The sequence below is a fragment of the Nothobranchius furzeri genome, chromosome 3 (genome assembly GCF_043380555.1).
Source record: "Nothobranchius furzeri strain GRZ-AD chromosome 3, NfurGRZ-RIMD1, whole genome shotgun sequence".
NCBI lineage: Eukaryota > Metazoa > Chordata > Actinopteri > Cyprinodontiformes > Nothobranchiidae > Nothobranchius > Nothobranchius furzeri.
In genome coordinates, this window is record NC_091743.1 from 2,045,659 (window position 1) to 2,072,163 (window position 26,505).

Here is a 26,505-nt window from a genome sequence, read left to right on the forward strand (position 1 = left end):
ATTTATAACATGCTGTTTGATATAATGGTTTACAAACGCAAAAGAGTAATTTATTAGAGTACTCGATTAATCGATAAAAGATTCGATAGAGTACTCGATTAATCGATAAAAGATTCGATAGCTGCAGCCCTAATACAAACACAGGCATAAACAAAACCCAAAAGCTAAAAGAAACTTAAGGAGAAAACATCAAACTGAAGAACCAGAACTAACTGACCACTGGGACACAAGGCTGGAGAACAACTGACAACTAGGAAGACAACAATGAACTAGACTGAACACAAAAACACGACCTTACAATCCAATCTGAGGAATAAAAACCGAAGAATGGCTGCAGTATAACTAACCGAGGAGATAAGAACACAGGGGTCAAAGGTCATGCACATACGAGGCGCTAAACAGGAACTGGAAACACTAAAACTACTAAAATAAGAAAGGGAGTCTGATGAGGAGTAAGACCTAAAATTACGACCAAGAGGGACAGGAACCCGTGAGGAAGAGGGGAGGAACTGCGCCGTTACCCTCAGGATTCTGGCATTTCCAGTTGTTGCCCCCTTCGTCCACCCCCACACCAGTGCCGCTGCAGCTCGTACCCCTACAGTCTCATCTCAACAACATGCTGTTTGAATTTTAAAATCATTAAACCATCCGAGGGAGGATCCAGGCGGCGGTAGGAAACAATGATGCACCTCAGAGTACAAAACATTAATTCTCTCTTTTATAACATCACTTTTCAGCTTCTGTGGCTGAATGTTCTGACCCGTTTGCCCAAAGAAAAAGAACAGTAACAGAACTCGGTTCATAAGGTGCGACAATCAGCCCAAACAAATAAGAATACAACACCGTAACCCTGTATTGTTAACAGCATAGACAACAAAACGTAGACACTGCGTTGACTATACCGCCTACTGTGCAGAAACACACCACACAGTGCTCCATCTGGGTGCTCGTGCGGCTGCAGCCAGTGCAGGCTCTACTATTTATAATGTCTACGGTTAGCTGTTTGTTTTAGCCGCGGTTTTAGCTCCACGGGAATCTGGTACGATGATCTATATTTAACTTTGAGACAGACCCACTCACAAACCTGTTCACAATCGCCAGAATGGCTGCGTCACTTTACCGTTCAAAGTACGAGCGAGTTCACATTACATCGATCGCTCGGGGAACTCGTTCAGGCACAACATGATCTACTTCACTGAGGAGGAACCCCACACACCGAGAAGCGAGTAGATAGGAGACTACACCCATTCAAGGATTCAGAGCCTGTCGCTGTGATCACATCCTAACCAGACACGCTCAGGACCGCAGCTGAAGACTTTCTAATTCTGCAGCTTTCCCCGACAACGGTCACCGTGAGTCGCTGGCGTTCACCACAGCAGCCATTCTGGTTCATATTTATGACTTAGTCAGAGCTTCAATTAGCTGGTTTCATGTTTATAAAAAGGATAATTACGACACCGCTAGTTAGCACATTAGCCGTGGTGCTTCAGAGAGCGGACTGGTGCTTCTTTGCTCCCATCTAGTGAGGAAAAGAGTGAATGCTTCGTGTTTGAAGAGAACCCTCCTAAAGCAAGCGTTCAGCTGCAGCTCAGCGGTCTCGTAAGTTTTGCAAATGCTCCCAATGTCAGCAAAAGTTAGACTGGCATGAACATTATGTGAGTAAACCAGCAGGCTAGCTGGAACAGTTTAAACGGTTCTTTAAGCTGCCGATAAGAGCTCAAGGAGGAGGAACCAACCTTTCAGCAGAGGTCCATGGTTCTGTCGCAGCAGATCCCGTTTGCTTGCTCACACACGAGTGTGGTAGGACGGGGCTGAAGGACGCGAGCGGCCAGAGGAAAGGTCTGCCCTCACATAAAAGTCAGCTCCCGACTGCTCTGAGCGCTGACAGCCCTGCAACGTTACCCTTCCCACGACACAAGAATCACTTCACACAAAAACTTCAGTTACCCAACAAGTTGTAACACGCGAAACCAGCATTTACCCCCCGGGGGGTTGGTAGCGCTAAGCTCTTCTGTTGTTCTCCCTTTTTTCTTTTCATCCTTTTGTTTCCTTATTCCGTCTCTCATTGTTTGTTTTTGCTTTCCACCTCATGACAAGAGCGGTTCTTGGGTTTCTGTCATCATCGCCGCCTTCAGACGAGTGCCCGGGGCAGAAAGGCAGACAGCACAAATGCCGAGGGCCAGTTCTCACAGAGAAGGTGGAAGACGTCTAAAGGAATGAAAACACCACAAACACTGAGAAACTCGAGGCTGGCTGCACACTGAAGACGTGCATCGAACAGCTGCATCATCTCAAAACGCATCAAACATCTAAGAGGAGCCGACACGTCCGCATCGTCCTGCATCACACTCCGACCCTGAACGAGCACTTACTCCAAACACACCGTTGAGCTGTCAGAATGTCACTGCCTCTCGTGACAACCCTTACACAAAGCTCCCGTTCTGCGGAGCAGTCGTGTCAAGACAAGTGTGCACTGATGTATAAACAAATGTTTGGGGAAATGCTTCACAGCTAGCAGTATTTGCTTAGGGATGATAAAACAATCCAGCAGCCTGCACCAGCCGGAGCCTGTCTGCCCACAGGGCCTGGCTCCGGCTTATCACGACAAGAGCTTACAGCAAACTCAACATCATTCAAACTAACCACATCTCCTCCATAAAAGCCTTTAGAACAACCCAGAGCATTCTAAAGTGCACTCGCTTCTCAAACACCCATGTAAGTGGAGGCCACCTCGCCTCGCTTCCCCGTACTGACCTGGCGGAGCCGAGTGGAGGAGCAGAAATCCAAAGGTGCTCTCTGACTGGAACGGCTCTGCTCACACAAGTCATAGCTACTGGCTCTTCCTGGCGGGTGATGCCTGCCTTTTCTACTCTTTCAGTTACCTCTGACCCTCCACCCCCAGCCCCCAGCCCCCAGCTCTCCTCTCAAGAGAGAAAGCACAAAGAGCCTCTTCAGGTCCCACCGTGCAGGCGCTTTATTTGCATAATTAGCATGCTGTTGCAGGTAACCCTTCCTGCAACACAGATGAGCATGATAGCAATCCAACAGGTGTGATTGCAGTATGATAAGAACGCTCCTCACATGTAGACGCTTTCTAACAAAGTCCGCTTTATCCTCTGTCATGGTTTCCTGAAAGGGTGGCGGACGCCTGGGAGAGGGATGTCAGGGTACTATCTAGGAGTCGTGGATTCAGGAGGGAAATAAAGGTAACAGAAGGACTATGGCTCCGTTGCACCTGCTGCTGATAAACATTCCTGATTTCTAATGACTTTTAATTACTTGTAGCTACAAACACATCTTCTTCGTTTCCCTATGAAACCATTATAGAAATGTTCTGAAGGTCCAGCAAGACGATGCGGACCTGGAAAGGCTTTGGATGCTGATGACAAGTTCTAACCCAAACCCATGCAGATGTTATCAAAAAGCTTGATGTGGTATAAACTCCGGTCCTTGTCGTGTGATGCGCCCTGTAGTCCCCACCTGTGCTGTCAGCATCATAACATACAGACACGGTTAGATTTTGTACTCTGCTGTTGCTGATGTTGGTTTCATCACCGGGACACACAGAGCTGTGCAGGTGAGACCCAAAAGCTCTCAGTGAGGTACGAATCTCTGCACAACACCTTAACCCTCCCACTGTCCTATCGGGTGACCCCTCCAGGAAAGGTGACCATTGAGCAGAGTTGATGGTTTATCCCTTGAGGTCTACGTGGCGGGGTGAGGCGGCGCTGCGCCGAGCCAAACCCCGTCAGCCTCCTGCAGGAGACCTGACTGACTCGGATCAGTAAACAAAGATTTACCGAGTACCTGGACCTTCTCCTCCTGTCTGCTACTCCAAACTAACTCTCTCTGAACGACCCTCGCAGCCTCTGCAGCTGTGAAACACCAAGATCCTTCCATCTGCAGCGCATGGACGGGAGGAGTCAGGCTTACTGAGCGTGTAATGCGTTATAATAACGTTCTGTAACTAAACATTTATACGTGCTTAGTAAGTCATTAACTAATCATTTACAAGCTATTAGGTAACGTACACAGTTGGTTTTAGAGGCTGTGCTGACATTTACAAATACTGAAACAACGATTAAACTTTTGCTAACTCTTTTCCACATTTGAGAACGGTTTACAGATTATGCTAAACTGTCTAACGTCGCCATCGTCCTTGATTATACGTACGATTATGAAGCTCCAGTGATTCATGAGGATTGACTAAACAGTCAATTGATTTTGAAAATGAAATCATTTAAATATTAAATCTGCAAATAAATCCACACGATGAGTTAAATATGTTCTATAAACATGACCAGATCGGTTTGTAAATGTTTAGTTAATCATTTTGAACCCTTATGTAACCCTTTAACTTTCTAACGTTTCGGTCCTCTGAGCATGACACATGCACTAAGGTCGTATACGGGCTCAGCACCGGTTCAACGTTTCTGAATAAACGACATCCAGGGTTAGGGAAAGCAGATTCATGCAGCAGGCGCTGCTCCACATGTGCTTGTGAGTCTTCACAGAGCGAAGTAGGAAAATGTCTGAGGATGGGGAGGAAGGGCTGGGGGCCTAGACCCTCCAGGGAGCCAGCCCCCCCACTGGCCCCAGTAGGCATCCCTGGAGAGCCCGGCCCGTCCAGCCATGGCACAAAGCAGCAGCATGGCCGAGCCAGCTACCCAGCCCCACCCCAGCAGAGTACCTATTCCCATCCCACATCTGATCCTACTACGTAAGAAATAGACACCCAGGTAAGGTTGGGTCCTCCTCCTCCCCCGAGATGGAACCGAAGTGTTCTTGCCAGTAAAGGAGGAACCATGGGCCGCCTGAGGCCCTCAAGCCAGGGCCAGGCACCGCTGCATCAGACATCTTCAAAGAACACGAAGGAGGATTGACTCATGCTACTTTCTGTGTGTGCTGAGGTGACATCATTATGAGCACTACCAGGGTGGGCGACATATATAATATACTCCATATATTGCATGTTTTTCCACCTGCGATGGTTAAAATGACATCATAAAGATGGAGTATAAACTGAATCCGTCTGCTTGTAATTCACTGTAAGTTTACATAACTACCCCCCCCCCCCAAACCTGAGGAATGTCTGTGCTGATCATACGTGCTCTTGAGAAAGGGAGAACCATGGCGACAACGGGACGGGAGACTGAAGTGGAGTCAGACAAGCTGGTTCTGAGAGGAAACGGCGGTGCATCCATAACGCGGCTGCTTTGGATTCACAAGGACGACGATGCACAACATGTAGAAAACATTCTTTAGCGCATTTCCAGAGTAGCAGCCAAAATTCCTTAGAAACGACCGTGAATCTTCCCCTACTCGCTGACTCGAGCCACCACTGTGAGATTCCAGCCATGTTTGCCTTCATGGCTGTAACAGCTTCACACTGCACCATCCTCCTGAGTGCTCATGAGTTCATGTTGTGACACAAGCTTCACCTTACACGTATTTATATAATCATGATATGGTACAGCACACCGCTGGAGCTGCTTCAGAAATTACAATCATTTCACACAGATTACAGACAGTGACGTCTCTGCATGGGGGCCAGCTGGGCTGGGCTAACCCTAACCCTAACCCTAACCCTATGCTTGCTTAAAATAATCAGTGCAACAAACACAATGGTTCATGTTAGAGTAATACTGAATAAAACCCATTTTGTCACAAGAACAAGAAGAACCAGAACGAGAAGAGAAAGGGGAATGCCTTGGGATTTCCCCAGAGGAGCTGGGGGGGGGTGGGTCTGGGCCTCTCGGCTTACTCCGGGTTTCCACGGGAGCCGTCAGCAGCACGTTACTGCAGCAGCACGTCTTGCTCGCGTAAGCTGCTGCTTGGCCCTTCCCACGAGGCGCGAAGCAGCAGGGAGCAGCTGTCACCGACCGAGCACGAAGTCACACGAGTGACTTCGTCAGTAAACACAACAACAAGCAGGAGAAAACTACAACATGGTTTGTGTTTTATGTTCTGTCCGTTTTATAATCGCCAATACGGACCTGAAAAACAAAGGAGACCGCTAGCTAGGTGATAACTTCTCACGGGGACGCACAGTTAGTAACCTTTTTTAAAAGTAAAGCAACCGGAAGGCAGGACGTTCTTTATTATGAAAATCTCGGGCGCTTCGCTCCATTTCCGCGTCCGATTTCCTGTCTTTCCTTCCCCAAAAATGTTGAACTTGACCCGTTTCAGAGGCGTCGCGCGTAGAAAATAGAACCGGCGCGTAAAGGCCACGACATGCTGCTCCTGAGACGCGGCCGACTCGCGCTGCTGACGGCTGCTGACGGCTCCAGTGGAAAGCCGGGGTCAGGCTCGACTCCGCGTTAGCAGAAGAGAATGGATGGACGGATAATAATAATAATAATAATAATAATAATAATAATAAAATTCATTGAAAAGACAGTCGGTTAGACAAACAGACACAAGAAACAATAGATAAAGGTAATAAAGGTAAAAAAAAACATCAAAAAGAAAACAAGAAGTTAACAACTGTAAGAGCAAACACAACAGTAACTACAAAGTAACTCACTAACAACAGTAACTACAAAGTAACTCACTAACAACAGTAACTACAAAGTAACTCACTAACAACAGTAACTACAAAGTAACTCACTAACAACAGTAACTACAATGTAACTCACTAACAACAGTAACTACAATGTAACTCACTAACAACAGTAACTACAAAGTAACTCACTAACAACAGTAACTACAAAGTAACTCACTAACAACAGGAACAGCAAAGTAACTCATTAACAACAGTAACAACAAAGTAACTCACTAACAGTAACTACAAAGTAACTCGCTAACAACAGGAACAACAAAGTAACTCACTAACAACAGTAACTACAAAGTTACTCACTAACAACAGTAACTCACTAACAACAGGAACAACAAAGTAACTCACTAACAACAGGAACAACAAAGTAACTCATTAACAACAGTAACTACAAAGTAACTCACTAACAACAGTAACTACAAAGTAGCTCACTAACAACAGTAACTACAAAGTAACTCACTAACAACAGGAACAACAAAGTAACTCACTAACAACAGTAACTACAAAGTAACTCACTAACAACAGTAACTACAAAGTAGCTCACTAACAACAGTAACTACAAAGTAACTCACTAACAACAGGAACAACAAAGTAACTCACTAACAACAGTAACTACAAAGTAACTCACTAACAACAGTAACTACAAAGTAACTCACTAACAACAGGAACAACAAAGTAACTCACTAACAACAGTAACTACAAAGTAACTCGCTAACAAAAGTAACTACAAAGTAACTCACTAACAACAGTAACTACAAAATAACTCACTAACAACAGTAACTACAAAGTAACTCACTAACAACAGGAACAACAAAGTAACTCACTAACAACAGTAACTACAAAGTAACTCACTAACAACAGTAACTACAAAGTAACTCGCTAACAACAGGAACAACAAAGTAACTCGCTAACAACAGGAACAACAAAGTAACTCACTAACAACAGTAACTACAAAGTAACTCACTAACAACAGGAACAACAAAGTAACTCACTAACAACAGTAACTACAAAGTAACTCACTAACAACAGGAACAACAAAGTAACTCACTAAAAACAGTAACTACAAAGTAACTCGCTAACAACAGGAACAACAAAGTCACTCACTAACAACAGTAACTACAAAGTAACTCACTAACAACAGTAACTACAAAGTAACTCACTAACAACAGTAACTACAAAGTAACTCACTAACAACAGGAACAACAAAGTAACTCACTAACAACAGTAACTACAAAGTAACTCACTAACAACAGTAACTACAAAATAACTCACTAACAACAGTAACTACAAAATAACTCACTAACAACAGTAACTACAAAGTAACTCACTAACAACAGTAACTACAAAGTAACTCGCTAACAACAGTAACTACAAAGTAACTCGCTAACAACAGGAACAACAAAGTAACTCACTAACAACAGTAACTACAAAGTAACTCACTAACAACAGGAACAACAAAGTAACTCACTAACAACAGTAACTACAAAGTAACTCACTAACAACAGGAACAACAAAGTAACTCACTAACAACAGTAACTACAAAGTAACTCGCTAACAACAGGAACAACAAAGTCACTCACTAACAACAGTAACTACAAAGTAACTCACTAACAACAGTAACTACAAAGTAACTCACTAACAACAGTAACTACAAAGTAACTCACTAACAACAGGAACAACAAAGTAACTCACTAACAACAGTAACTACAAAGTAACTCACTAACAACAGTAACTACAAAATAACTCACTAACAACAGTAACTACAAAGTAACTCACTAACAACAGTAACTACAAAGTAACTCACTAACAACAGGAACAACAAAGTAACTCACTAACAACAGTAACTACAAAGTAACTCACTAACAACAGTAACTACAAAATAACTCACTAACAACAGTAACTACAAAGTAACTCACTAACAACAGTAACTACAAAGTAACTCAATAACAACAGGAACAACAAAGTAACTCACTAACAACAGTAACTACAAAGTAACTCACTAACAACAGTAACTACAAAGTAACTCACTAACAACAGTAACTACAAAGTAACTCACTAACAACAGGAACAACAAAGTAACTCACTAACAACAGTAACTACAAAGTAACTCACTAACAACAGGAACAACAAAGTAACTCACTAACAACAGTAACTACAAAATAACTCACTAACAACAGTAACTACAAAATAACTCACTAACAACAGTAACTACAAAGTAACTCACTAACAACAGGAACAACAAAGTAACTCACTAACAACCGTAACTACAAAGTAACTCACTAACAACAGTAACTACAAAGTAACTCGCTAACAACAGGAACAACAAAGTAACTCACTAACAACAGTAACTACAAAGTAACTCACTAACAACAGTAACTACAAAATAACTCACTAACAACAGTAACTACAAAGTAACTCACTAACAACAGTAACTACAAAGTAACTCAATAACAACAGGAACAACAAAGTAACTCACTAACAACAGTAACTACAAAGTAACTCACTAACAACAGTAACTACAAAGTAACTCGCTAACAACAGGAACAACAAAGTAACTCACTAACAACAGTAACTACAAAGTAACTCACTAACAACAGTAACTACAATGACCTGGCTGCACTGAACAGGTGAGTTTTTAGCCTAGATTTAAGAAGAATGAAATGATGCCTGTTACTCTTTTGGGAGTACAGATTAAAATGAGTCCACATCAGTTTAAATATTAGCTATTTGGATTACGCATCAGGGTATATACAGCAATCCTTAAGTAAAATTTCCTACTTTTTAATACTTTTTTTTACTACCTTCAGAATTTTTTTAAAACCATCACAACACTAAATTGCAAGTGTTAATCAGCGACCTATTTACACGTATTTTAACATATATAACATACAAAAAGAATAGACTTAGAGACTCACTGATGTTGACAACGTATTGCACATATTTATTTTACTTAGAAAATAAGCCAGGCACTTCTGTTCAGCGGTTCAGACAGTTGACCACGAGGTCTGAAATGATGCACAACGACCACTGAATATGACGTCATCATTATGTGACCGGATATGCTAAAGTAGGGCTGCTCGATTATGGCAAAAACAATAATCACGATTATTGTGACTGAAATTGAGATCTCGATTATTTAAGACGATTTTTCAATTTATGTAGATTTTTTTAATTTATTTTTATTCAGTCATAAAATTGCTCAGGGCACAATCAGGACAAAAATAAACAACAAGATGATCACTAAAAGAACTCCTGATTCCCAGTATAAAAAGACCAATATACTTATAGCTCATAGTTTATGACCCAAGGGCTATAGACCTTGGTTTAACTCATGTAAGTCTAACCAGTACAGACCCAAATACCAATATCTTGCAAATACTGACAGCAAGAATTATACAGTGGCATTTATAACAAATACATGCAAATAAATTGATGTTCACAAAATGTTGTATAGCATTTATTGAGTCGTGTCAAGGTGCTGTAGGAGAGTGCACTAGCACCGTGTCCTCAGAGAGATTAGTTATTATTTATCAGCGTGAGGAACTTATTTCTATCTTATTTATAAACTATTTATTTACAAGTCCATCAGTTAATGTAATAATTGCCCCAACCACAGCTGCACCCCCCACCCCCAACCCGGTCTCAGCAATCGGGGCAAGCTGCACGTGTGTTTAGCACGCCGCACGCGCACATTTAGCCGTTTTTAGTGGCTCAGGAGTCCGCAGGTGCGGTGTGTGTCACTCACTCTGTTTAATCCAAAAGAGCCGGCTCTGAGAGCCGTTTCTTTAGCGACTGACACATCACTACATCATTCCCTTTCCTAATGTCCTGAAGAATGGTCCGGAGAGCAGGCGGAGTGTTTAGCTAACCTGCAGGAAATGTCGACGACAGTTATCCAGAAAGTAGCTAAGGGTTACCAGAGATGTTTCTGAGGTGTTCGCTAGGTACTTTTAAGATTTAAAAAGTCAAGAAGGGGGTCTGAGAAGCTGTTGGAAATAGCATCAAAGTCGCTAAGTTGGCAACGGAGCGCTTCATTTGTAACTCAAGTCAGCTCAAGTGGGAGGAGCAAATAATCGGCTTGTTTTATTTTTATAATCGTTCAAAACATTTCATTCGGAATATATTTCTATGTCGATGTTCAGAATACGACATCTGATAGTCTGAAAAAAATAATACCTAATTTGGAAAAAATAATACCTCTGAGACCAAATTTAACACTTTTAATGGCCTTAAATTTGACTATTTTTATTTATCACTTTTTAATACTTTTTAAAACCCCGCGGACACCCTGCGCATAAATATAAATATATGTACCAAGGAGGGTGGCCACGGAGAGAGCCTCGTTTGGTGCTCGTTCTCCTGTAGCGGTTTTCTGCTCTCGGCTGCCCTCCTTGCACTCATGATCTTCAAACTCGGCCAATCCTATTTTTGTTCAGACAGTTAGAATCTGGAGTCAGTATAGAGATGATCTTTTGGCCCCATTGGATAGTGGTTTGCTGCCGCTGTGACAAAGAACCACATGTTTATGTACGATGAGGCCTTTAGTGGGTGGGCTACTAAAGTAATGCACCTTCTCTAAGACCTACAGTGGTGTGAAAAACTCTCTGCCCCCTTCCTGATTTCTCATTCTTTTGCATGTTTGTCACACAAAATGTTTCTGATCATCAAACACACAAGTCATTAGTCAAAGATAACACAAGTAAACACAAACTGCAGTTTTGAAACAATGGTTTTTATTATTTAGGGAGAGAACAAACTCCAAGCCTGCATTGCCCTGTGTCTCCCCCAGACTCTGGACCTCTCTCCCTGAGCCTGAGATCAGTGGACTCAGTGGTCTCCTTTAAAAAGCAGCTGAAGACTCACTTGTTCAGGCTTTGGTGTGACCTTCATCACCCTCTCCTGATTCTGCTCTTTCTACCTACTTCACCTTTCCCGGGATCCACTGATTACCGCGTTCCTATTCATTTAGAGATCCTCTTTACCAAGAGTGAACATTGCTGCCCAATAAACAGCAAAACACACACACACACACACACACACACACACACACACACACACACACACACACACACACACACACACACACACACACACACACACACACACACACACACACACACACACACACACACACACCAAGTCTCACTAAAGGAGCTCTTAGGACTGAAGACACAAAGGCCTCGCTCTCTTCTCCTTCCTCTGCTCTCTTGGCCTTTGATGTCAAGGGCATTGAACCGCAGGGCAGTCTAGGGATAAGCTCATCCAGAATGCTTGTGCAATATCCTCCTTGTTTTGTCTTTTATTTCCAGTGACATTGAATGTTTGCATGTGTGTTACTGTTTGTGTCTGAACACAGAAAGCTACAGGCCCTGATAAGCTGCTGTTGTTCTGGTCATCACACAAAGACCTGTGTTGGGAACTGTAGCCATGCGATTAACCGATAGAGACATCACAAAGACTCCCCTTTTCCTCTTTGAGCTCCAGGGCTGGCTCTCTGAGGCTCACCCACACCCACAGATGCACCACAGGCCGGACAAATCTGTGTTGCAGTTCCAATGTGTTCCCACAACCTTTGAGTTTTGTTAAAGCCACACTAAGCAGTTCATAACACTTTACCCTGTTCCTTTAAAAATGGGGTTCAGTGATTGGTTGAGTCCAAACAAGGCTGCAATGCAAGTGTCCTCTGATTTAGAGCTGGGCGATGAAATGATAGCCATATATTAGTTTGAAATAACCTTTCTTCACTAAACATACAAGAAATAAAAGATTGTTTTTTGCATTTCTTTTTCAATACTTGTTCTTAATCCTCCCGCGGTCAGATGGGCCCCAGGTGCTTTTTTATTTTTTTAGTAGTGAACCACTTCACCCTTGCCAAGGGATGAACTATCAACCATGTTTAACCACCCCCTGTCCAGGAGGGGTCACCTGATAGGACAGTGGTTAAAGAGACAATGTGTAGTTTTGACCATTAATCTTTGGAAATATCCATCAAAATGTTGTTGAAAATGAATTAAATGATGCCCAGTTGGTGAAAAATATTTGTGGCTTCATAACACAAAACCAAAATCAGATCTAAAATACTTGGGGATAGTTGTTCATGCATTTATTACATCAAGACTGGATTACTGTAATCCATTACTCTCAGGAAGTCCACAGAATGTAGTTAAAAGTCTTCAGCTTGTCCAAAATGCTGCAGCTAGAGTTCTGATGAGAATTAAAAAGAGAGATCATATCTCTCCTGTCTTAGCTTCCCTACATTGGCTACCTGTTCAATTCAGAATAGATTTTAAGATACTTCTTCTCACATATAAAGCTCTTAATAATCAAGCTCCATCGTACATCAGTGATCTGATTGTTCCATATGTTCCTAACCGAGCACTTCGCTCTCAGACTGCAGGTCTACTGGTGGTTCCCAGAATATCTAAAATTAGGATGGGAGGCAGATCTTTTAGTTATCAGGCTCCTCTCCTGTGGAACCAGCTCCCAGCTTTAGTCCGTGAGGCAGACACTTTGTCTACTTTTAGGACCAGCTCAGTGGCCTAGTGGTAGTGTGTCCGCCCTGAGACTGGGAGATCAGGGTTCGATTCCTGGTCGGGTCATACCAAAGACTTAGAAAAACTGGGACCCAATGCCTCCCTGCTTGACACTCAGCATTAAGGGGTTGGATTGGGGGTTAAACCACCAAATGGTTCCCGAGCGCGGCTGTGTCTGCAGCTCACCGCTCCCCCAGGGGATGGGTCAAATGCGGAGAACAAATTTCGCACACACACACCTGTGTGTGTGACAACTAATGGGACTTTAACTTTAAGTTTAAGAATAGGCTTAAAACATTTTTATTTGATAGGGTCTATGGTTAAAATCTGATGTTAGCCTAAATCTGGACAAGTGGGGGAGTAGAGGGAGGTGGAGTGTACAGTCGGTAAAGACGGCTCTCCCTTGCCCTGCCTCCAACATGCCTCCATCTAAATAGGATAGATTATCCAGAGTTATCTCTGTAGTTATGCTGCTATAGGCTTAGACTGCTGGAGGACACACTGACCACTTTCCACACTCTACTACTTTCTTCTACAATCTGCTCTTTAACTGTATTATTTCCTGCTATTTCAGCTGTTAACTTTATTTTCTCTCTAAGTGTTTTTCTCCCCAGAAGAAGCTACAACGATGTTCTGCTGAGCTGTGATGGCCTCATGGAGGGGGCCATCGACTAGCACACTGCTGCTAACCACTTAAACATTCTCCCTCTCCTGATAATAACTTTTTGCTTTCCTTGACGTTGGATGTGCTACTACTAGTTTACCCGTTTAATTATAGATCCACTAGGATAAATACAATAAAGTTTATCTCTCACCAAATAGAATATTTACTAAGAAATCACAATATAACTATAGACACATTACGTATGTGTGTGTGTGTGTGTGTGTGTGTGTGTGTGTGCGCTCTGTCTTCTCCATCCCCAGTGAGTCGTGGAGGATGGCTGCTTATACTGAGCCAGGATTCTCTGGAGGTTTCTTCCTGTTAAAAGGGAGTTTTCCTCTCCACTGTCGCTGCATGCTTGCTTAGTATGAGGATTGCTGTAAAGACTCTGACACTAGTCAGTGACTCGATGCAACCTGCTGGGTTCCTTATATAGGAAACTTTTTACTGAGTGGCTTAATGACCTGACCTGAATTGGAATGTTTACTGTGTGAAGGTCCTTGAGACGACTCTTGTTGCGACTTGGCGCTTTATAAATAAAAAGAATTGAATTGGGAGCGGGTCTAAGTCTTTAGGCAACACCAAATTAAATGTTTCCTTCTGCAGGAACCCGTGGACAAAGTGCATAATTTACTGATTTGTAACACGCAAACCACAAAATTTCACTTCATAAACGTTGTTTTACACAATTGCCTCTTCACTCGTTGCCACTGACAAAAGTGAGACTGATGTGCTTGTTATTTTGCTGGAGGTTGCACTGCCAGGGATGTTTGACCCTAAAGTTGGTAAAGACTTACTCAAACAAAAAATACTGCCTGCAATGATTTAGGTATGTACTGCCACATATCGCCAGGGAAAATACACGCCGTAGCATTAAAGAAACTGCCATTTTTAACCCAAACGTTCACCGCCAATGACGACTTTTTTTACTGTGTCTGAGAACAAGCCCCTGCACCATGAGAACCAGCATCCCAGCTCTGAAGCCGATCTTCACCTGCGTACGTCACGTGACTCTTAAAAAAGCAGTAAAAACGATGGCAGCGAAGGGCTTTTCTGATCAGGAAACAGTTGGCAGTGAATGAGTTAAAACAAGCAGAGATTTAGAGAATTTATATTTGCCTATTTTGTTAATTTGTTCATTCCAATAGATGTCTCCATTTTTGTTCTGTTCTCCTGTAATGCTCGAAGAGCACAATTAAACCTCTTTTATTAATCCAAAACAGTTATTTAATGTTTGATGATAGGTAATCCACGGTTGGATGGATGGATATCATTGAATTTCTATAAAAATGCTTTGGAAGTAAGCTCATGGCTGCACAGTTTGTGTTTACTTGATCTAACCCTTAAGGACCTGTGGCGACACTGCTGTCACAGCCCATTTCTAACATTTGTAAAATAGTTTCTTTCCAGTTTGACAACCCCAAAAGACATTCCATTCATACAGATGCTGGTCATACAATTAGAATATCACGACACAGTTGATGTATGTCTGTTATTCCAGTCAAAAAGTGAAACTTGTCTATTAAAGGGTGGGCCATTTCTATGGACACACCTTAGTAAAATGGGACTGGTTGGTGATATTCATGTCCTGTGTGTGGCTCATTAACATATGTGAGGCGACAAACTTTTCAAGATGGGTGGGGACCATGGTGGCCATTTTGAAGTTGGCCATCTTGGATTCAACTTTTTTTTTCATTAGGAAGAGGGTCGTGTGACACATCAAACTTATTGGTAATTTCACAGAAAAACAATGGTGTGCTTGGTTTGAGCGTAACTTTATTCTTTCATGAGTTATTTACAAGTTTCTGACCACTTATAAAATGTGTTCAGTGTGCTGCCCAATGTGTGGGATTGTCAGTGCAACCCTCTTCTCCCACGCTTCACACACTGGTAGCAACACCGCAGGAGAAATGCCAGCACAGGCTTCCAGTGTCCGTAGTTTCAGGTGCTGTTCATCTCGTGTCTTCACACCATAGACAATTGCCTTCAGATGACCCCAAAGATAAAAGTCTAAGGGGGTCAGATCGGGAGACCTTGGGGAACATGCAAATGGCCAACGATGACCAATCCGCTTTCCAGGAAACTGTTCATCTAGGAATGCTCGGGCCTGACACCCGTAATGTGGTGGAAAAATCGGGGAGCGTGCCAGCTTCAGTGCTTTAAGAGGGAAACACATCATCATGTAGCAATTTCAAATATCCAGTGGCCACCAGCACCTGAAGATATATAAAAATATTTTACTTCTTTATTTGATGTTTTAAAATGTCTACATTTTGATGTTTTTATTCAAAACTGTTTTCCATTTAAAAAGGGTTTGGGTTCCTCACGGTTACAAATGAGTTGGTAGCCTGTTAAATAACATTTTAAAAAGCATAGACTCTGATTTTTACAGTGCATCAAGTTAAAGTACATTTTCTACTACTTTGACTTGTTCTAAGATTTTAAAAGGTGCCATTGTTACAGTTGTTCTAGTGTGGTGTTAGGAACCCCGTGATAACACTCAATGGTGTCATCAAATCTTTATGTAAAACCCTTCAGGCCCTAGACCCGTTTTATTTGGGCCCTGGCGCCTCCCAACTGGGGGCCTTTGGAGTTTCATGTCCCACGTGTCGGTGATGGTTTGCATTCCCCGAGCACGGCTACAGCTACAATCACACCAGTTTAGATTGTAAACAAAGCAATGTTTGGTTTTTGACACATTGAGATAAAATAATACTTGAACTTTACTTTGGAAGAGCTGCCCTGTGTGAACGTGCTGACAGGATGGAGGTTGTGAGTTCAAATTCCATTTAGGAAATTTAGCTAATTGTTTTATTTATTCCAGGGGTCCTCAGCTACATTCAAGGGTTTTTTCCAGCAGACACCAGAGAAGGTCAGATGCTCTTCTAAAATCAAGTTCAAATATCGTTGTATCTTAATATACAATTAATAATTAATAATTACAATATAAAACAGCCTTGTTTCCCATCGGGGCTGTTTGGTTGTGGGTTTAGTTGTGTTTGGAGAACGTGGACAGTTGTAGATGTTTGGGACATGAAACTGTAGAGACCCCCAATGGGGGGGGGGGGGGGGTTAAACAGGTTAACTGCACGTCTGAAGACATTACTACATTGTAAGGAGTGTAGGAGTTGACCCGCTAGAACGACTGGTCCACTTGATGGTGATGTTTTTATTCCACAGGCAGGTCAGCATCTAAACCGGCATCATGTCTGTGTGGACGCGCTGTCAGTCTGTGGACATGAACTCAAATAAACACTACATGCCTCTGGAGTCCACAACGTTGTTTCCGTCTCCAAAGCTTTCAAAATAAGACGTATAAATGGGCCAATGACACAAGTGCACCCTTTATAAAACGAAGGGGTGGGGCACTCTGGCTTTAGTCGCAGTTCCTTTATCCTGCAGCCTTTCAGAAGCACAGGTTAAAGCAGTCCTTTCTCCTTTTCATGGCTCCCTCTCTTTCCCGTTGCATTGTCTGGAACAGGCCATCTAAAGTGGCAGCTAGCAAAAGGCTACTGTGGCATTTATGGGGGGAAACACACTTCCAATAAAGAGATAGAGAAAGAAAAAGGGAAGAAAGGATGTGTATGAAAGCCACGTCTCCCTCCTCCTCCTTTACACAGCCCCCCACCCCCCACGGCCTGCCTCAGACAAAGCAGGCTCAACTCCCACAACGCTGCCCCTCTGTTAGCCCAGCACACTTTATATTACTGCTGCTTCAGGAGCATGCACTTTACACTGTGTGTGTGTGTGTGTGTGTGTGTGTGTGTGTGTGTGTGTGTGTGTGTGTGTGTGTGTGTGTGTGTGTGTGTGTGTGTGTGTGTGTGTGAGTGTGTTTCATTAGTCTGTAAGGGTGTGTTGGTGGAGGTGGAAGGGCGTCGATATTTGCGGAGGGTCTTTACAGACCAAGGGGCCAAATCTCTTAAAGGTTGCTATGGAAACCCCTTTGGGGAGAAGGAGCACAACAGGTGATTATGATGAGAGCTTGTTGGTTTCAACATTGACAAGCTGCAGGAGGTCCTTGCTATGTGTGTTTGACAAGGCTGTCTGCTTATGCTGCCAATAGCGGACCATCACAGATGCTAACCAGCTCCAATATGCTGGTGATCATGTCTGAAGAGGCTAGCACACCACACTAATGAGAAGTTGCCTAGTTTCATGCACAAACCTCCAGACTTCCCAACACAGAACATGAACGGAACAAGAGCTTTGGAAAACAGAAAAAGATAATTGGCCCTTTCCACGTGATGTCACGCCGTTCCTGGGACCGCCCCCTTCACCGTGGTGGACAGCATCATGTTTACACACGCCAGACTCCTGTGAGCTAGCCACAACAAGCCTGTTTGTAGCCTTTTATCGCTTTTATTTAGTTGACTTCACAGTAAAATGGTAACAGCTTGCTGCACCAACGGACAAGGACGTAAACTCAGCTCGTCTTTTCTTAAACAGGAGACAGAAGGCAGTGATGGACAGCAGCTGTCAATCAAACAGACTAGCAGCCGTCAAAGTTTTGTCGATTTGCAGCAAACATGTTTTACTGGGTAAGATCATCGTTGATGTATTTCATGAGGAAGACAGGGACCGACTGCGATGGAGCTGAAATTCCAAATGTGCAGCAGCAGCTCAGGAAGTAGAGCGGGCTGTCCAGTAATCAGATGGTTGCAGGTTCGATCCCGGCTCCCACCAGAGAATGCTGCTGTTGTGTCCTTGGGCAAGACATTTAACCCGCCTTGCCTGCTGGTGGTGGTCAGAGGGACCGGTGGCGCCTGTGTTCGGCAGGCCTCGCCCCCACCAGCGTGTGAATGGTTGAATGACGGATTGTGTTGTGAAGTGCCTTGGGGGGTTGTAGAACACAGAGAAGCTGCTATACAAATGCAGCCATTTACTACTGACTTATTTGGTGAATGGCTTGCATTTGTATTGATAAAGTTAAAGTCAAAGTCCCTCAGTCAGCATGAACTGGTGAAATTCATCACCGCATGTGACCCATCCCCGTGGGGATTGGTGAGCTGCAGCTGTGACTGCACTCGGGAACTAGTTGGTAGTTTAACCCCCCAATCCAATCCCTAATGCTTTGTGTCAAGCAGGGAGGCACTGGGTCCCCTTTTTTAAGTTTTTGGCATGGCCTGACCGGTGTTGAACCCCTGACTCGCAGTGACAGGGCGGACACTTTACCACTATATTTCACCACAGAGGATGTGTGTTTCTGTCCACCATGCCAGTGAGTGTCATCTAGTGAATTACTAGATACTAGGGATGTCCTGATCAGCATTTTAGAATCTTGATCCCGATCCGATCTTTTAACTTCAAATCGGATCCGATTTCAAGTCCTGGTCCGATAGTTTGCCTTTACTTTTATCCATTTGGTTGACTTCTTTTGGAAAACCTGACCGTAAACAGGGTGAGACTATCACACAGGAAAAGGAGCCCTCTACAGTAGGTTTCCCCCCGGAAGTAGCATACGCTAACGTGCTTATAGTCTATTCTGGGAGGTCGCCAAGACGCGTCAGTTATTGTTGCCGATCTCCGATCACTGAAATATATGAAAACATTGTCCCAATCCAATCCAGGGATTGGGACATCCCTATAGATACTAATAATATTGATGCAGTGTAGGAGTGTGTGTGTTAAAATTACGTTATTTATTTAACAAGATGAGCTCTGCTGTTATGAGATATCTATGTCCCCTTCGCCCCGGTGTGAGAGTAGCATCTGAACTCGGTGACCCCGCCAGCAACGAAAACTGGTATGGATCTGGACTAGTGGTGTGCATCTCTACCTGCCTCACGATTCGATCCGATTCCGATTATCTGCCTAACGATTGGATTTGAGTCTGAAATGCATCACGATTCTTCACACAAAAATGTTCATTACTTAATAAAAGCAGTAGAATAGTTTTCAATTTCTTTTTGATTTCGAAATCCCTGAAAAACAGAACATACATCTATTCACTATAGTGAGCAATAATGTTTAAAGTGTGCTGCCTATAATTACTTAAATAATATAAGAAATAATGTTTTCGGTAGAGCAGCTTTAAGATAGAATATTACTGAACTTAAAAATAGTAAACAAATACTGTGTTAAGTTATTCTTTCACATCCAGGATCCCAAAACCGAAATTAGCCCAGACATCCGATTTAAATGTAACGGGTACTTCTTTGATTACTGGTAATGTTGGCCCTGTATCCCTGTCCGCCTTTTCTGGTTTAAACTGTTGCTAGGACAACGCAGTGTGCATGTCATTGCAACTCTGCCCCCAGAAGTAATTATAAAACCTCAAAACTTTATTGTCCTGCATAGACATAGACCAGGGGTCGGCAACCTGTTCCCATCAAAGAGCCATTATTACCCGTTTCCCACAGTAAAGAAAACACCGCAGCAGCCGCGGCGTTGTGGGCGGGGCCTACCCTCAGACAGCAGCCGGTACTGGTCGCTCGTGTACGTCAAAGTTATCTTTCATAAGACGATAATCAATAAAATGATTTAGATAAAGTGGATCCAGAAGTTGTAGCCCGTCTCTGCCGACAATATTTAGATATTTTTCACCCTGTTGGTGGTTTTACTGAGCAGGTGCCACTTTTGTCATACGTTTCTTTTAAAACATGTTTAGACTGTTCAGAATACAAATCCAGGCTCTGTCACGTTTGATTGTTGTAATTAAACTTTGTAGGTGGGGAAGGTCAGAAAAGGATCCGATCATTTTGTTTTTCCCTCATTTACAGTGACGGAGATAACGGCGCAGTGCGCCTGGCTCTGGTGTTAATCAAGTTAAATTTTAGCTATTTTCACAAGAAAACAGAACAGTTAAAAGCAGGGCTTGTGTTGACCAGACAGTTCCCGTGTTTGACCGTTTATTTTGATGGAGAAAGAACAGAAAGATTTATCCCGACGCATGCAGACGAACTGACATTTTATTCGTTTCGCACATCGCAGATGTAGCTAAATCACCCAAGAAATGATTCCCATCTGAACATCTGAGCTGGACACTGAGCTCAGCGCAGCTCACTGTCAGCACATACGTGCGGCGCACAGCGAGCTGAAGATGTGGAGAGGGGCTTGGAGCGTGTCGCAGAACCAGAGCGCATGCAGGAAGATTCCTTCCACTGAAGCGAGACTTGTCACTTAGAAAATGTTCCCTGATTATGAAACTTTGGCTGAATAGCGCTTGTTCCTGTCTCCAATGTGGCGACACATCCAGGAGCCGTCTGAGGAGAATCCCAGAATCTCACATCCTCTTCAGCTCATAAAGCGCCTATGATTACGCACAAGCGTGACCCGTCAACCTGGTCTCACAGTAAGACCGGGTTGGACCTGTTCAGGTTTACGCAGACAATCTTTACATTTAGAATTAGCTTACAGATGTAAAATTAATGCAGTAAAATATAAAGCATTTTACTTAAATATCCATTCATTATTTTACAAGCACAGAGAGCCGCATCAGACGGATGGAAGAGCCGCATGCGGCTCCAGAGCCGCGGTTGCCGACCCCCGACATAGACATAGGGAGAGAATCTCATTATGTCACGTTGCTGCATCGATGCGGAATCGTGCACGGCTGAATCGCGATGCATCTTAGAATCGATCATTTTTCCCACCTCTAATCTGGACATATTTTGTTTTTAAATCAGCTGCAGGTTAAAGTGAACACCGTTAATAACATAAAGTTAGAAATCCAGAGGGCTGAATTCTGCCACACTGGTTAACATCAGTGAGCAGCAGCAGGGATGATGTAAGCTAGCGTTTGTAAACTACCTAACACTTAAGGATATTGGCCAGAAGCAAAACTCCTTTGAATGGCAAGTGTAAGGAAGTATATAACGTCACATGAAAAAGGCTTCAAGATTTTCGCGGCTGGAATTTCAACAAAATCAGATGTTTGTGACTGGCGCAGCAAAACCAGAAACTAGCATCCGGTCTAAGCGCTGGGCAGCTGGTGACGTTTCAGAAGGGGCTCTGCTGAAACAGCCTAACAACCCCCGACTCCGGCGTTTCTGCATCAGCGCTATAGCAGAGAACGATGTGTCATCAGTCAGATGTAGCTTCTGAAGCCTCTACTAGTCGTCAGCTAGCTGGCTAGCACTGCTGGAGTTGCACACATCTTTGAGACTGTTTGAAGAAGAAGACCCGCGACCCGGGGGGATTCCCTTTGATTCAGAACCAAAATCAGTATTGCTTGTTTACTTTTGTTAAATGTTTCATTCCTGTGCTCGTAGCACTTCCACCTATGGTATTTAAAAATGCGTGTAGGACACGGACATATCAATATCACGATATATTGAGGATTATACCTCGATAACGATAAATGGACGATAACTACAGGTGTACGCAGAAACAAAAAATGTCCACTAGATGGGGCTGTCACACGTATTACGTTGAGTGACATTTTTACGGGGTAAACCCCAACACGGGGTCCTGACTGTTGTTTGTGCTTATGGGCCAAATATCAGTTCAGAGTACCCACCCTTTTTGGAGTCCCTGGGACGAGTGCTAGATAGTGCTCCATCAGGGGACTCCATTGTCCTGCTGGGGGACTTCAATGCTCACGTGGGCAATGACAGCTTGACCTGGAGGGGTGTGATTGGGAGGAACGGCCCACCTGATCAGAACTCGAGCGGTGTTTTGTTATTGGACTTCTGTGCAAGCCGCAGTTTGGCCATAACGAACACCATGTTCGAACATAAGGATGCCCACCGGTACACTTGGTACCAGGGCAGCCTAGGTCACAGGTCGATGATAGATTTTGTAGTCGTATCATCTGACCTGCGACCGTATGTTTTGGACACCCGAGTGAAGAGAGGGGCGGAGCTGTCAACTGATCACCACCTGGTGGTGAGTTGGATCAGATGGCAAGGGAACATGCCGCGTAGACCTGGCAGACCCAAACGCATAGTGAGGGTCTGCTGGGAACGCCTGGCAGAAGAACCTGTCAAGACGGTCTTCAACTCCCACCTCCGGCAGAGCTTTGACCACGTCCCGAGAGCAGTGGGGGACATTGAGTCCGAGTGGGCCTTGTTCCACTCTGCGATTGTCGAGGCGGCTGTTGCTAGCTGTGGTCGTAAGGTGGCCGGTGCCAGTCGTGGTGGCAACCCCCGTACCCGCTGGTGGACACCAGAGGTTCGGGGAGCCGTCAGGCTGAAGAAGGAGGCCTACAGGGCGTGGCTGGTCTGTGGGTCTCCGGAGGCAGCAGACAGGTACCGGATAGCCAAGCGGGGTGCAGCAGTGGCAGTTGCCGAGGCAAAATCTCGGGCGTGGGAGGAGTTTGGTGAGGCCATGGAGAAAGACTATCGATCGGCTCCAAAGAGGTTCTGGCAAACTGTCCGGCGCCTCAGGAGAGGAAGGCAGCAACTCGCTCACACTGTTTACAGTGGGGATGGGGAGCTGCTGACGTCAACTGAGGCTATAGTCGGACGGTGGAAGGAATACTTTGAGGAGCTCCTCAATCCCACCAATGCGCATTCCGAGGAGGAACCAGAGCTGGGAAGCCTGGGGATGGACTGTCCGATCTCGGGGGCAGAAGTTGCTGAGGTAGTCAAACAACTACACAGCGGCGGAGCCCCGGGGGCGGATGAGGTTCGTCCTGGGTATCTTAAGGCTATGGATGTTGTAGGGCTGTCATGGTTGACACGTCTCTACAACATTGCGTGGTCATCGGGGGCAGTTCCTAGGGAGTGGCAGACCGGGGTGGTGGTCCCCATCTTTAAGAAGGGTGACCTGAGGGTGTGTTCCAACTATAGGGGGATCACACTCCTCAGCCTCCCTGGAAAGGTCTACTCCAAGGTACTGGAGAGGAGGGTCCGATCGATAGTTGAATCTCAGATAGAGGAGGAGCAATGTGGTTTTCGTCCTGGCCGTGGAACTGTGGACCAGCTCTATACCCTTGCAAGGGTGATGGAGGGGGCATGGGAGTTTGCCCAACCAATCCACATGTGCTTTGTGGATTTGGAGAAGGCTTATGACCGTGTCCCCAGGGGCACCCTGTGGGGGACGCTCCAGGAGTATGGGGTGGGTGGCTTTCTGTTAAGGGCCATTCAGTCCCTTTACCAGAGGAGCGTGAGTTTGGTCCGCATAGCCGGTAGTAAGTCGGACCTGTTCCCAGTGAGGGTTGGACTCCGCCAGGGCTGCCCTTTGTCACCGGTTCTGTTCATCACTTTTATGGACAGAATTTCTAGACGCAGCTGTGGTGTGGAGTGTGTCGAGTTTGGTGGCAGGAGAATCTCGTCTCTGCTTTTTGCGGATGATGTGGTCCTCCTAGCTTCATCCAGCTCTGACCTTCAGCTCTTGCTGGGTAGGTTCGCGGCCGAATGTGAAGCGGCTGGGATGAGGATCAGCACCTCCAAATCTGAGACCATGGTTCTCGACCGGAAAAGGGTGGCTTGCCACCTCCGGGTCGGGGGAGAGGTCCTACCTCAAGTGGAGGAGTTTAAGTATCTCGGGGTCTTGTTCACGAGTGAGGGTAGGAGGGATCGGGAGATCGACAGGCGGATTGGTTCGGCGTCTGCAGTGATGCGGACGCTGACCCGATCTGTCGTGGGGAAGAGGGAGCTGAGCCAGAAAGCCAGGCTCTCGATTTACCGGTCGATCTACGTCCCAATCCTCACCTATGGTCATGAGCTTTGGGTAATGACCGAAAGAACGAGATCGCGGATACAAGCGGCCGAAATGAGTTTCCTCCGTAGGGTGGCCGGGCTCAGCCTTAGAGATAGGGTGAGGAGCTCGGACATTCGGGAGGGACTCGGAGTAGAACCGCTGCTCCTCCGGATCGAAAGGAGCCAGTTGAGGTGGTTTGGGCATCTGGTCAGGATGCCTCCTGGACGCCTCCCTGGGGAGGTGTTTCGGGCATGTCCTGCCGGCAGAAGGCCCCCGGGTCGACCCAGGACACGTTGGAGAAGTTACATCTCCAATCTGGTCCGGGAACGCCTTGGGGTCCTGCCGGAGGAGCTGGTGGACAAGGCCGGGGAGAGGACGGCCTGGAGCTCCCTAGTTGGGATGCTGCCCCCGCGACCCGGACCCGGATAAGCGGAGGAAGACGAGACGACGAGAGACGAGAGACGAGACATTTTTACGTGACTCAAGGTGGTACAGCTTCCTAAAGGGACATGAATGTTGCCAACCTACACACGTCTTTTATTAACAAATTTATTGCCATTGGAAAAATGATCTTTTCTATCATTGCCCAGCCCTAGTGAAGCAGATGGAGCAGTCTTGCTGTGTGGTTGGTTGCTCGGTCCGTGTGTCACGTTTTTTTGGGGATTTTGTCCATAAACGACCACGAAATACATAAAAAGATGATAGGTAACAACCCGGCCTCCGAAGAAAGCCTGGACTCCTGCAGACAGTTACTGAGGCTCATTTGGTTCGCGGTAAGTCCTTGTGACTCAGTATTTGTTAGTTAGAGAAGACGTTTTAAAAACATTCATCTTGGTGTATTTAAATCCACGGGGTCATGTTCTGATTCAGGTGTCTCAGCCTGCGTAATAATAACAAATACATGAGGACACAGATTTACTGCTTCAGCGTCGCTGTGAGGATTTATCCGTGTTCTTTGGCCATCACCTACAGGTGATGTAAACAACGCCGTGACTCTGATCGTTGGAGCTAACGGCTGCTATTAGCATGACCACGGCTTTCTGTTTTCAGAAGAGATCGACTTTCCTTAAAACTGAATAATCGTAGACCTCCACACGTTTGGAAGCCTTTCATTATGAGGCAAGAGCACAGGGCTTTCTGAAGAACAGCAATAAATGTCTCCCCAGCAGATTAGTGAAAAAAACACCAACGATGAGACGGTTTTACTTCATCCCAGAGCTTTTAATAACTTTCATTTTGTCTTCAGCACAGATTTTAGGCCTCTCTCTAAACCTCCTCACCTTTAGATGGTAAAGTGTTCATATATCGGGGATTTCGCTCCCAAACTCTCTTAAAAGTTTACGACGAGCATTGATAGCAGGCCATTTTGTGTTTGTTGTTGCCACCCAGCCACTCACGCAAAAAGATGTCAGCCAAGATCCTCCTACACTTATGGAGTTGCCCAACAGCCCAGCTCACCATGATTCTGATGGGTCCAGTTCAGTTCAACAGCCTTTTCCCCAACTTTTCATTAAGTGCTTTATTGTGGTTCCTAGCGTGTTGAAAATGTGGCGCCAGTGACTGTCAGCCACTGGTAGGCTACGGGGTGAAGTCATTAGGGGTCAGAATCAAAAACCAGTTCTTGATGAGAACCAGTTCCCATTGTTTAAATTCTTAGGAATTGTTTGCCATTTTTGCAAACGATTCCCCTTATCAGTTCCAGTTGGCACAAATGACATCACCACGCACGTTGCGTAGCTTACGGAAGCAGGAAACATGCTGTAATTGTAAATGGTTATATTTTACAAGAAAGCATGACAACAGGGGAATTTGCGATGATTGCAAAGTAGATTTTCATCAAGGGAGGAAACACTACAAATAAATTAAAGTTAATGACGTGTTTTGACCCACTCTGGACTAGTGAATTTTAACGCAGCAGCAGTAACGTTAGCATGTCCTCTCATGTTAATACTGCAGGTAACTAATCAACTTACACTGCCTATGATGTTAGCGTCATTAGCCTTATTTACACACCTCCACACGAGCAGCAACTAGAATCAGATCTGTGGTGAGACCTTCTCCATTCTGAAAAAGCAACACTAGCCCATACAAGAAGATGACTCTGCCTTCACATGGAGCATAAAGGAGAACATTTGGAAATATCTTTCCAACCAATTCCAGGTATAACTGAT

The 26,505-nt window shown here is 44.7% G+C and overlaps 1 protein-coding gene across 6 annotated transcripts in view; it reads right to left on the bottom strand.

The window, feature by feature from the left end:
* The window catches only part of sox13 (SRY-box transcription factor 13), a 93,444-nt gene that overhangs the window by 41,764 nt on the left and 25,175 nt on the right, over window positions 1-26,505 (bottom strand). The window contains exon 1 of one of the 6 annotated variants that reach the window (XM_015977011.3): window positions 1,737-6,322. The exons of the other annotated variants lie outside the window; for them this stretch is intronic. The gene's annotated coding sequence lies outside the window, so the exon portion shown is untranslated. Of the gene's footprint in view, window positions 1-1,736; window positions 6,323-26,505 lie in introns of those variants that run through there. 6 annotated transcript variants of the gene reach the window in all.